The 12,185-nt window shown below is 48.7% G+C and overlaps 1 long non-coding RNA gene across 1 annotated transcript in view; it reads left to right on the top strand.

Annotated features, from left to right (window-relative positions):
• LOC310851866 overlaps positions 1-12,185 on the top strand; it is a 151,084-nt gene that overhangs the window by 99,521 nt on the left and 39,378 nt on the right. The window contains exon 2 of the long non-coding RNA XR_014567897.1: positions 8,767-8,979. This is a non-coding gene — a long non-coding RNA (uncharacterized lncRNA). The remainder of the gene's footprint in view (positions 1-8,766; positions 8,980-12,185) is intronic.

Raw genomic sequence — 12,185 nt, 5'->3', positions numbered from 1 at the left:
TTAGTACTTGATGCCCTGGCTTTCCTATTGCAGGGAGTTGTTCTTGCTTTTTCCTTATTTTTAAAAAAGTGGCCGTCTCCATCAGCCAACATCCAAACTATTGGGGCTGAGCCGGTTGGTAGAAAAGCCCAATCTAGCTTTCCCACAAATACAGCTCTCAGTTTGCTAGAAGGATGGCTGCCAATGGGGAACAGAGATATGGGGAGAGGAAGCTCCCACATACAATGGGGGCAGGGAGGAGGTGTTGGGCAAGCAGAAGGACTCCTTAGCATTTATATAGCACTTCACTGTGTTCAGAGCAATTGATGTGCATTCAGTCACACAGAATCATAGAACTGTAGAGCTCTAAGGGATCACAAGGGTCATCTAGTCCGACCCCCTGAAGTACAGAAATCTTTTGCCCAAGGGGCGACTTGAACCCACAACCCTGAGATTAAGAGTCTCCTGCTCTACCAAGTGAGTTATTACCTCAGTTATCTTTACAACCACCATGGAAGGTAGGCCATTATTATTATTATTATTATTATTACATTTATTTAAATTCTACACAGAGGCTGAGAAGATACTGACTGGCCAAAGGTAGTCATCGGCAAATCTGTCCATTCTGGTTTCTCTCAGTTTTTCCAGTCAAATTTCTCCAAATGCACACATGTTGTCTATTATACAAATTTCTGCAATGCAATGCCCCATAAAAACAGGCCCTTTTGCATGTTGTTTTCACTAATACATGCATTTTTTTTTTTTTATAAAGGGACACGTTAACCCAGGATATTCATTTTTCTACACACATCTTGGCGGGAGAACCGCATCGCAAAATTTGGAGAAGTGCAAATTCTGAAGGCTGGCTGTGTTTCAGATCTTGCATTGCTTCAGAAAGCGTGGTTTAGGTAGGCCCACCTTTCAATATGAATTTATTCAAATCCTATCCCTGTAGGAACGCGGGTGGCGCTGTGGGTTAAACCACAGAGCCTAGGACTTGCCGATCCGAAGGTCGGTGGTTCGAATCCCCAGGACAGGGTGAGCTCCCGTTGCTCGGTCCCTGCTCCTGCCACCCTAGCAGTTCAAAAGCACCTCAAAGTGTAAGTAGATAAATAGGTACCGCTCCGGTGGGAAGGTAAACGGCGTTTCCGTGAGCTGCTCTGGTTCGCCAGAAGCGGCTTAGTCATGCTGGCCACATGACCCGGAAGCTGTACGCTGGCTCCCTTGGCTGATAAAGCGAGATAAGCGCCGCAACCCCAGTCGGTCACGACTGGACCTAATGGTCAGGGGCCCCTTTACCTTTACCTTTATCCCTAACTAAAGGATCATATGTGCTCCATACAATGTATGTTTGTGTGTGTGTGTATTCTCTGTACAATTCAAATAATCTACTACGGTGGCATCAAGCTTTGCTAGTCATAGGGTGGGGGGAGTTCCCCATCCACTGGAAATCTTATTCAACCATACCTACGTCTTCTGAGACTGCTCTGGGCATTGCCCCCACACAACCATAAGGTCTAGAAACTTGATTTTTAAAACAACAACAACATGAAAACTGAGGAAATGAATTTGGCATCGAGCGAGTGCAACTACAGCAGGCAGCCTAAGGCTATGTCTAGCAAGTGTATTACATCACAGCAGTCCGGTGACCTGAGCAGGGACTTCCCAGGTGGCCAGGCGGACAGAAAAAACAACAGCAGTAACAGCCTGAGTAATTCTCCTGCCTTTAATAAAGCTGGGATCTGCAGGGCTGAGCCACAGGATTCAACTGAACAACACCAGCTGCTAGCTCACTGCAGCAGAAAAGCAAACTGCTGTTAAAGGAGGCAGTTCAGAAGTAATTCCCCCTGGTGCACAGCTATTCTGCTTAAACTGCCACGCTTTGCACCCGGACCAGGCTGGGAACAAGCCCCACTGAACTCAATATGAATAGACACAGAGACCTGTTGTGTTAACCCTTCCCCACTCGTTCTCAGTCACTCTGCTTTCCAGATCTTGTTGTTGTTGTTTAGTCGTTTAGTCGTGCCTGACTCTTCGTGACGCCCTGGACCAGAGCACGCCAGGCACTCCTGTCTTCCACTGCCTCCCGCAGTTTGGTCAAACTCAGGCTGGTAGCTTCGACAACACTGTCCCACCATCTCGTCCTCCGTCATCCCCTTCTCCTTGTGCCCTCCATCTTTCCCAACATCAGGGTCTTTTCCAGGGAGTCTTCTCTTCTCATGAGGTGGCCAAAGTCTTGGAGCCTCAGCTTCAGGATGTGTCCTTCCAGTGAGCACTCAGGGCTGATTTCCTTCAGAATGGAGAGGTTTGATCTTCTTGCAGTCCATGGGACTCTCAAGAGTCTCCTCCAGCACCATAATTCAAAAGCATCAATTCTTCGGTGATCAGCCTTCTTTATGGTCCAGCTCTCACTTCCTCCAGATCTTACATCTGCTTATCAAACATCTCCCTCTCCCTCCTTCGCCTCTCCCCACTTTTCTGATCTACCACATTTGACCCCATATTTTTAGACACATCTGCTTGTTTCCTCTCCCTTATCTCCCACATGCCTTCCTCTTCGTTTTATCGACTTTTCTCTCACTCTGTGCTTTATTCTCTTTGAAGCAAGCTGGCCTTACTTAATAAGACAGAGCAGTTTTGAGACACCCCATCCTTCGCCGCTCATTGCAATCTCTGCCTGAAAACTGCCCTGAGCAAAAGACCAGGATCCCTCCCCTAAGTCTGTGAAATATACTCGGAGTCGAGAGTGGATTTCATGCTCTTTATTCAGCTCATAGTGGTGAGGAGGAATGGGAGTTCCCCCAGAATGTCTGCTTTATATACATTATTTACACAATGGGCCCCACGTGATTGGCTAATTTCGGGAATCACCAGTAGACCAATCAGGGTGAGGATTCACTTCCACCTGGAGCTGGATTGGTTGGCTCCTGTGGACCAATCAGACTGCTGCATTCTGAATCCTATTGTTCTAGGACCAATCAGACTACTGCATTCTGAATCCTATTGTTCTAGGACCAATCAGACTACTGCATTCTGAATCCTATTGTTCTAGAACCAATCAGACTACTGCATTCTGAATCCTATTGTTCTAGGACCAATCAGACTGCTGCCTTTTGGATCCTATTCAACTCAGTACATAAAACCCTGTGCATTGAGGTCATTTCAGGGCTCCTTCAGACATCATCATCATCATTCTGCATTTGTAATGATTTGTGCTCAAGGTGCTATATGTGATCCCCCTTTCCATACTGTTTCATGTCCAAATAGTGCCTATCCCGTGACCTCTCGCTGAAATAACTTTTTAATACATGCAACTGTTCTGCCGCATTTGTGTCCTGCTTTTGTGGCGCTGTGCTAGGGGGTCGGCAACGATGATGCGGCATTGGAGAAGCATTGCAGAACAAACAGAAGCAGGGTTTAGTGAGCTGGGAGAGCCCATGGCAGAGAGAGAAATCCAGAAACGGAGGCAGAAGCTGAAACAGGAGAGGAGGGAGGTCAAGAGGCAGAGATGAGTCAGGCTGGTGAAGAGGGAGCGTTGTCTCCCCTCTCCCCTTGTCTCCCAGAACCAGAAGAGGCATGAAAAGGGCGTAGGAGAGGTTGGCTTCATGCAAGCACAGTCTCTGATTGCTGTGGGGGGACGGGACTCTGCAGAGGAGGGGACAGCTGTGGGGAGGTGGGAACTTTCAGTCTCAGGAACTGATCCATGGGGCCAGACCTATTGGGGATGGTGTGATTTAATGCTGGCTCGCTCCTGACAACTAGGATACTGCTTTAAGCAGTCATGTCTTTCCTCCAAAGAATTCTGGGGGCTGTAGTTTAAGGATGCTGAGATTTGTTAGGAGAACCCTCCTCCTGTTCCCCTCACAGAGCTACAATTCTCAGAGTGGTTTAACAACCAATCCCTCCTCCCCAGTGTGGTGCAGTGGTTAAGATCAGTAGTCTCGTAATCTGGGGAACCGGGTTCGACTCTCCGCTCCTCCACATGCAGCTGCTGGGTGACCTTGGGCCAGTCACACTTCTTTGAAGTCTCTCAGCCTCACTCACCTCACAGAGTGTTTGTTGTGGGGGAGGAAGGGAAAGGAGAATGTTAGCCGCTTTGAGACTCCTTCGGGTAGTGATAAAGCGGGATATCAAATCCAAACTCTTCTTCTTCTTCTCACAGGGAAAACGTTGCTCTGTGAGGGGAATAGGCCCTTGTAACAACATCACCTTGCCAACAAAGGTCCGTATAGTTAAAGTGATGGTTTTCCCAGCAGTGATGTATGAAAGTGAGAGCTGGACCATAAAGAAGGCTGATCGGTGAAAAATTGATGCTTTTGAATTGTGGTGCTGGAGGAGACTCTTGAGAGTCCCATGGACTACAAGAAGATCAAACCTATCCATCTGGACACGTTCCAGTTTGTCAGTGTCCTTCTTGAACACCACAGTTCAAGAAGGACACTGACAAACTGGAACGTGTCCAGAGGAGGGCAACCAAAATGGTCAAAGGCCTGGAAACGATGCCTTATGAGGATTGGCTAAGAGAGCTGGGCATGTTTAGCCTGGAGAAGAGGAGGTTAAGGGGTGATATGATAGCCATGTTCAAATATATAAAAGGATGTCACATACAGGAGGGAGAAAGGTTGTTTTCTGCTGCTCCAGAGAAGCGGACAAGAAAGAAGATTCCACCTAAACATTAGGAAGAACTTCCTGACAGTAAGAGCTGTTCGACAGTGGAATTTGCTGCCAAGGAGTGTGGTGGAGTCTCCTTCTTTGGAGGTCTTTAAGCAGAGGCTTGACAACCATATGTCAGGAGTGCTCTGATGGTGTTTCCTGCTTGGCAGGGGGTTGGACTCGATGGCCCTTGTGGCCTCTTCCAACTCTATGATTCTATGATTCCTTGTGCCCTCCATCTTTCCCAACATCAGAGTCTTTTCCAGGGAGTCTTCTCTTCTCATGAGGTGCCAAAGTCTTGGAGCCTCAGCTTCACGATCTGTCCTTCCAGTGAGCACTGAGGGCTGATTTCCTTCAGAGTGGATAGGTGTGATCTTCTTGCAGTCCATGGGACTCTCAAGAGTCTCCTCCAGCACCATAAATCAAAAGCATCAATTCTTCGGCGTTCAGCCTTCTTTATGGTCCAGCTCTCACTTGATCTAGCAGGGCTCTTTAATCTTCTAAGATGGTCAAAAGGAAGCACGTTCCCCCCCATAGTGCGTAGCTAAATGATGGAATTGAATGCATTCCCTCCAACATTTCTCTGGTGAAAATAGGGACATCCTATGCAATTATTATTATTATTATTATTATTATTATTATTATTATTATTATTATTATTATTTTATTTATACCCTGCCTATCTGTCTGGGTTGCCCCAGCCTCTCTGGCAGCTTCCGACCAACAATTGCAGCCGATTAAAACGTAGCTACGATTTGACCCAGACTTAACATTGCAATGTTCGCAACCTGGCTGTGTAGCCTTGGCCACGGACCAGCCAGGCTGCTCTGCTGGGGGAATAAAAAACTGAGTCACCTGCTGTGTAGCAACTCTCCCTAAGTTCCCCCCACTCCTCCGCCCCCCTGCAGGACCCTGGCCAAACCCAGCTCCTTTGGGGGTCCTCCTTTTGATCTGCACGAAGGGTGGAAAGTGACTAACACCCCCAGCAAACTAATTCAAAACTATGCCCCAGTTTAATGCCAAGAAATAAGATCTCTCTCGCCTTCTGCCCAGAAAAGTCCTGGGACCTAATCATAGATGGGGGTCACTGTCTAGGGTGACTGTTCCCCCGCGCGGCCCGTTTAACCGCCAAAGCCTGAGCTGCGATTGGATCCAGATGTGCAGCAATATGTGCAGGAGAAGACAGCTCTTCCGATTTGCTAGGCTTTCCCCCTTTCTCCCCTCTGAAGAATAAAAATAAATGTGCGTCGGATTATAAGTTTCAAAGTCTGGATGTGTCTGGGTCTTAGGTACAGACTCGCGTGGATCCTTGCAGCAGCGCTGGGATGACTCACTGCAGAAAACAAAATAATAACCTGAAAGAGCCGCAAACATATTATTCCGTGCCATGGGTGTAAACTTAGACAAGTGCAAATTCCTCACCCTGGCGGGAGAAAACCCTCTGTTGCAAAAGAATGAAAGAAAAGGGTTTCTTGCCCTCCGTGGAAACTTAGCAAGAAAGGGGAGCAGGAAGTTGTAGCAGAGCTTACCAACACCCAGAGCATTTAGTACTAAGCAAAGGTAGGCTTAGGGGATCAATCCGCCTCTGTCTGAGGCAGCCCTATGGCCAGCCTTCCTTGTTAGGTAAAGGTAAAGGGACCCCTGACCGTTAGGTCCAGTTGCGGACGACTCTGGGGTTGCGGCGCTCATCTCGCTTTATTGGCCAAGGGAGCCAGCGTACAGCTTCCAAGTCATGTGGCCAGCATGACTAAGCTTCTTCTGGCGAACCAGAACAGCGCACGGAAACACCGTTTACCTTCTCTCCAGAGCGGTACCTATTTATCTACCGTACTTGCACTTTGATGTGCTTTCGAACTGCTAGGTTGGCAGGAGCAGGGACAGAGCAACGGGAGCTCACCCTGTCGCGGAGATTCGAACCGCTGACCTTCTGATTGGCAAGCCCTAGGCTCTGTGGTTTAACCCACAGTGCCACCCGCGTCCCTAGCCTTCCTTGTTAGGTAAAGGTAAAAGCAAAGGGACCCCTGACCGTTAGGTCCAGTTGAGAACGACTCTGGGGTTGCAGCGCTCATTTCGCTTTACTGGCCAAGGGAGCCAGCGTACAGCTTCTGGGTCATGTGGCCAGCATGACTAAGCCGCTTCTGGTGAAACCAGAGCAGCGCACGGAAACGCCGTTTACCTTCCCGCTGGAGCGGTACCTATTTATCTACTTGCACTTTGATGGGCTTTCGAACTGCTAGGTTGGCAGGAGCTGGGACCCAGTAACAGGAGCTCACCCCATCGCAGGGATTCAAACCGCTGACCTTCTGATTGGCAAGCCCTAGGCTCTGTGGTTTAGGTAGCGCTGTCATATTTCTTAAGGTAGGGTATTGTGGAGGTGCCTGTCTGGCTGACCCTCTGAATTTTCCCCAAGCCACAGTCATGGGCCGGCTGAACACAGAGGGATGATGGGAGGAATCAGCTGAGGGACCCCCCAAAGGAAGAAGACTCAGAGCCCGGGGATTGGTGGTGGGTTGACGATGAGTGGTCAGAGCAGAGCTTTCCAAACTTCATGTTGGCATCATGCTTACGTACATCATTTCACGACACAGTAATTCAGTTTTACTAGCAAACCGGAGGTTAAACTAACCCCTTTCCAACCCCCTGGAGGAGCACGGGGAGCGTTCACACGACGCACCTACACACTGCAGTTGAAACACTGGGAGAAGAGGGAGAAGACAAGGTGTTGGAAGCTGAAGAGGTAACAGGTCTTAGTGAGCTGGGAGAGTCTGTGGCAGAGAGCAGTCCAGAATCAGTGGCAGAAGCTGAATCAGGAGAGGAGGGAGGCCAAGAGGCAGAGAAGAGTCAGGGGTGTCTCCCTTTCTTGCTGTGACAATCTCCCCTCCCGCCTGGTCTCCCAGAACCAGCGGAGGGATGAAAAGGGCAGAGGAGAGATCGGCTGCATGCAGGCGCAGTCTCTGATTGCTTGGGGAAAACCCTGGAGAGAAGCGCACTTAGGCAGTTGTGGGAAGCAGGAACCTTCATTGTCGGCAACGGCTTCATGGGGGCAAGTCCTGCAGAGAGGACTTGCTCTGCTCAGTAAGCCTGACACTCTCATGCAGATCCATTTTTGGCTAAGAAAGAGTTAGCCCCCACTTGTTCAGTGTGATTTATTGCTGGCTCGCTTGTGTCAGCTGCATGCCAGACCCCATCCCTCACTAGCCCTCCTTTGCACTCTTGAGAGTTTTTGCCTGGCTGGGATTTGCCCTCATACTCTGACCTTGCCTCTGGGTTTGAGGATAGAGAGGGGCGCAGGAGTGTGCAGAATTGGCAGCGGCTGCTCCGCCCACTTTTTCCTCTGGCCCCTCCCACCAGTGGCATGCGGCCCTCAGAAAGTTGTTCAGGAGGGAATTCGGCCCGTGGTCTGTTTTAACAACAGTGTGGCGTGCAGGAATCACACACACCACACTTTTGTTGGCACGAGTATCGCTCACCAGCAGCCTGACCTTTAAAGACACAGGGCAAGAAGGTGGCGACAGGAACTGGCAAACTTTACATGGGGAGATAGGTAAATAAATACGCTTAATTCAAATACCGGAATGTGCTTTTCTTAGCACAGCTTCCCAGTTGCCCTGGGGAGGAATGTGGGTTTTATTAATTTTAACAATTGAGCATTCACCATGTGAAGATTAATGGTCCAGGGATATGTCAACAGAATACACAGGTAAATTCCCAGGAAATGTGGAAATTTGAGTCATCTGCTTGGATAGGTATCGGGAGCGAAATCCAACACTGAGAGTGCTGGTAAGAGCCAGGAGAACTACATGCCTCACAGCTGCACAGGTAAACACCGGGAGAAGAATCCTTTTACAAAAGCATATGTGGGATTTCTGGGTAATTAGATCCCCGATTACACATGGCTAAAAATGGTCTCGTAGCAAACCTTAGGTGTTAAATGATAGGGATATGTTTGTTCCTCTCTGGCAGGAGGAAAGCATGGGATTTTTTCCAGGGGTGATACAAGACTTTAAAACAAACAGGTTAAAAAAAGAGATTGGGGATATTTAAGCTGGTAGATTTTTCGTCCGCAGGTGATCTGGAAATTTTTAATGTTTACCTTTCGTCGTTTAAGGTGGTTATGATGACCCGGGCCCTGAGTCTATACAGTGGTACCTCGGGTTAAGTACTTAATTCGTTCTGGAGGTCCGTTCTTAACCTGAAACTGTTCTTAACCTGAAGCACCACTTTAGCTAATGGGGCCTCCTGCTGCCGCTGCGCTGGTGGAGCCCAATTTCTGTTCTTATCCTGAAGCAAAGTTCTTAACCTGAAGCACTACTTCTGGGTTAGCGAAGTCTGTAACCTGAAGCGTATGTAACCTGAAGCATATGTAACCCGAGGTACCACTGTACTTCCAAGGCTTTATTGGTTTTACTGCAGTATAACTATAATGGCTTCCCCGCAAAATCCCAGGAAATATAATTTGGTGGGAGTGATTATGTGAGCCAAGCACCTTACGGAAGTGATAGTCAAACCAAGGACGGAGAGTCCCCAAACTCCCAAGGGGGGTCCGAATGGCTCTTGCTGTCAGAAAATAGGCCAGCACTGAAGCTCTCTCCAAATTGCATCTTCTGGGAGTCTCTCTCCCACCCCTTTCTCTCCTCCAAGTGCTTTAATGGGCTGTGGTTACTCAGCGGTGAGGGACATAAACATAATTAACTTGAGGAATTCGTAGCAACAGGGGTATAGCGATGGCCATGAACTCAGGCGACTTTTTAAAAAACGGGCCAGATAGATGAATGGAAGCTCACTCGTTACCTAAGGAGAACCTCCACGTTCAAGGGCAGTCTATCTCTCATAGTAGTAGATGCCAGGGACAAATGACAGGGGGCAGTTTTTAATGCCCGGCTTGCACAAGAGGTGTGCGGCTCGCCGTTTAAGGGGAGAGAAATATAGCTGGATGGGCTTTGCAACAGGGGTTTCCGGGGCCCACGTTGGAGCCAGCTCTCCTCCTGGTCAGCCTGCTGTTGGCTCAGAAAGATGTTCTTTTCTGTGGTGAGGACAGCTGTGGATTTTGGGCTCAGGGCTGCTCATTCTCTCCTCAGGAAATGACACATCTGTGTAAGCATTTCCCACACCGGGGCTGGGTGGACGCCTCTTTCTCCCATGCATGCCCACTGGCCTGAGGGATTCCCCCCTCCAACATCTGGCAGGCACCCCAAATGTTGTTGCCAGCCAGCAGCAGACTATGCTACACAGATCTTTGAGGGCTGTAGGGCCTAGTGGTTAGAGTGGAGACAAAGAAGTGTATGGCCTTCTCCATACACGTGGGGGGCACCGGGTTGGCAAAAACTGCTCTAGATGCTGGGACTCACGAATCCCATCTGAGATTCAGGTAGGTAGCCGTGTTGGTCTGACACAGTAGAAATATATATATATAAAATAAAAAAATTGTCCAGTAGTACCTTAAGAGACCAACTAAGTTTGTTCTTGGTATGCACACGAAAGCTCATGCCAAGAACAAACTTAGTTGGTCTCTAAGGTGCTACTGGACAATTAAAAAAATAATAATTTATATATATTTCTAGAATCCCATCTGAGATTTTGACATAAAGCCCTGTGATAGCGCTTTAATCTAACCGTGGCTTCCCCAAAATAATTTTGGGAAATGCGGTTTGTTAAGGGTGCTGTGTGAGGGCGAACTACAGTTCCCAGGATTATTTGGGGAGAGGGAAACGTGCTTTGAATGTATGGTTCGCACCCAGCCTGCCTGAAGCGGAGCGAGAAATGATACTGGCATCAAGTAGCGTAGAACCCAAGGCAGAAATCCCACAAACACCTCTCCCTACCCCATTTCTTCAATGAAAATAGGGACATCCAATTCTATAATCATAATTTTACTATTTATACCCAGCCCATCTGACTGGTTTTTTTTTTAAAAAACTTCCCTATACAGGGCTGCCTTCAGACGGCTCAGGAGTCGAATAACTCCACGCCCTCCAATATTTCTCTGATGAAAATAGGGACGTCCTAAGAAAAAGTGGGACATTCTGGGATCAAATCAGAAACCGGAACGGCTTCTGTGAATCCAGGGCTGTCCCTGGAAAACAGGGACATTTTGAGGCTCTGAATGCAAACTCTCAAGAGCGTTCGGATCTTAAACTACTAATTTGCAGCCCTTTGGTGATGCCCCAAATTATCTCCCTTCCCTTTGCCTAATGGTAGGGTCACTCCCGGCACTGACAGGCCCTACAGGATGGTGTGTTGCGGCTTGTAACATACGACACCCTCTTTTTCTGCCTCTCCTCCGGGTGTGTGTGTGTACACGTGTGAGAGTGAGTGTGCTTAGTGTCTGTTTTTGCTGACCCATCCAGAAGGCATTTCCTGCTCTCGCCAGCGACGAGGGGGTGAAAGTTGGAGAAGTTCATAGCCGCCTGGAAACCACAATTCAACTTTCCCAGGCTGAGGAGAGGCCTAGCTGAGGATGATGCACAAGGGAGAGGGCTAGCTGGTGGAAGCCTCTGTCATGCACAACGGCTGGGATATCGAGAAAGCCCCCCCCCCCCCCAATCTGGCCTGGCTACCCCAAGCAGAGAGCAAGGAAGGCCTCCGGAGGCATTGCAAGGGGCTAGACCTCAGCGAGGTCTGCACCAGGCTAGGCCTGGGTTCACATCCCTTGCTCAGCCACCAGACTCATCGGCTCACCATTTCTTCACCTAATTGACTGCACAGGGGGGTTAAAGAAGGAGGCAGGAATCGTAAATAATAATAATAATAATAATAATAATAATAATAATAATAATAATTTGTACCCCGCCCATCTGGCTGGGTTTCCCCAGTCACTCTGGGCAGCTTCCAACAAAGACCAAAAATACACTAAAATGTCACACATTAAAAACTTCCCTGAACAGGGCTGCCTTCAGATGTCTTCTGAATGTCAGATAGTTGTTTATCTCTTTGACATCTGATGGGAGGGCGTTCCACAGGGCAGGTGCCACTACCGAGAAGGCCCTCTGCCTGGTTCCCTATAGCTTTGCTTCTCGCAATGAGGGAACCGCCAGAAGGACCTCGGTTCTGGACCTCAGCGTCCGGGCAGAACGATGGGGGTGGAGACGCTCCTTCAAGTATACTTCAGGTAGAGTTGCAAGGGGCTCCCGAGGGTCATCTAGTCCAACGCCCTGCGGTGCCCGATATGGGGCTCGAACCCACAACCCTGGGATTAAGAGTCTCGTGCTCTACCAACTGGCCTATTCACTGGGATGTGTGCTGCTCTCCTCTCTTTCAAGGAAGAACAGAATTGTGTGGTGGTTGTGTTTCTTTTAATGTAATAAAATAGAATCAGGGGGCAAAACATGCACCACAATTTTGTGTATGCCGCTCCCTGTCCAAGGAGATAGATAATACAGGAGACAAATACACTAGCTCCTCCCTGTCTCCCAGAGATAAGAAAAGGCTGACGCAGATTATTTTTCCTCCAATTTTTGTCCTCACAACAACTTTGTGAGGTAGGTCGAGGCTGAAAGATGGTGACTGACTCCAAGGCCACCCAAAGAGCTTTCAGGGTGGTTCAGAAAAGGGCG

The sequence above is a fragment of the Podarcis gaigeae genome, assembly GCF_964106915.1.
Source record: "Podarcis gaigeae genome assembly, chromosome: 8".
Classification (NCBI taxonomy): Eukaryota; Metazoa; Chordata; class Lepidosauria; order Squamata; family Lacertidae; genus Podarcis; species Podarcis gaigeae.
This window is presented reverse-complemented; position numbering and strand designations above follow the sequence as displayed.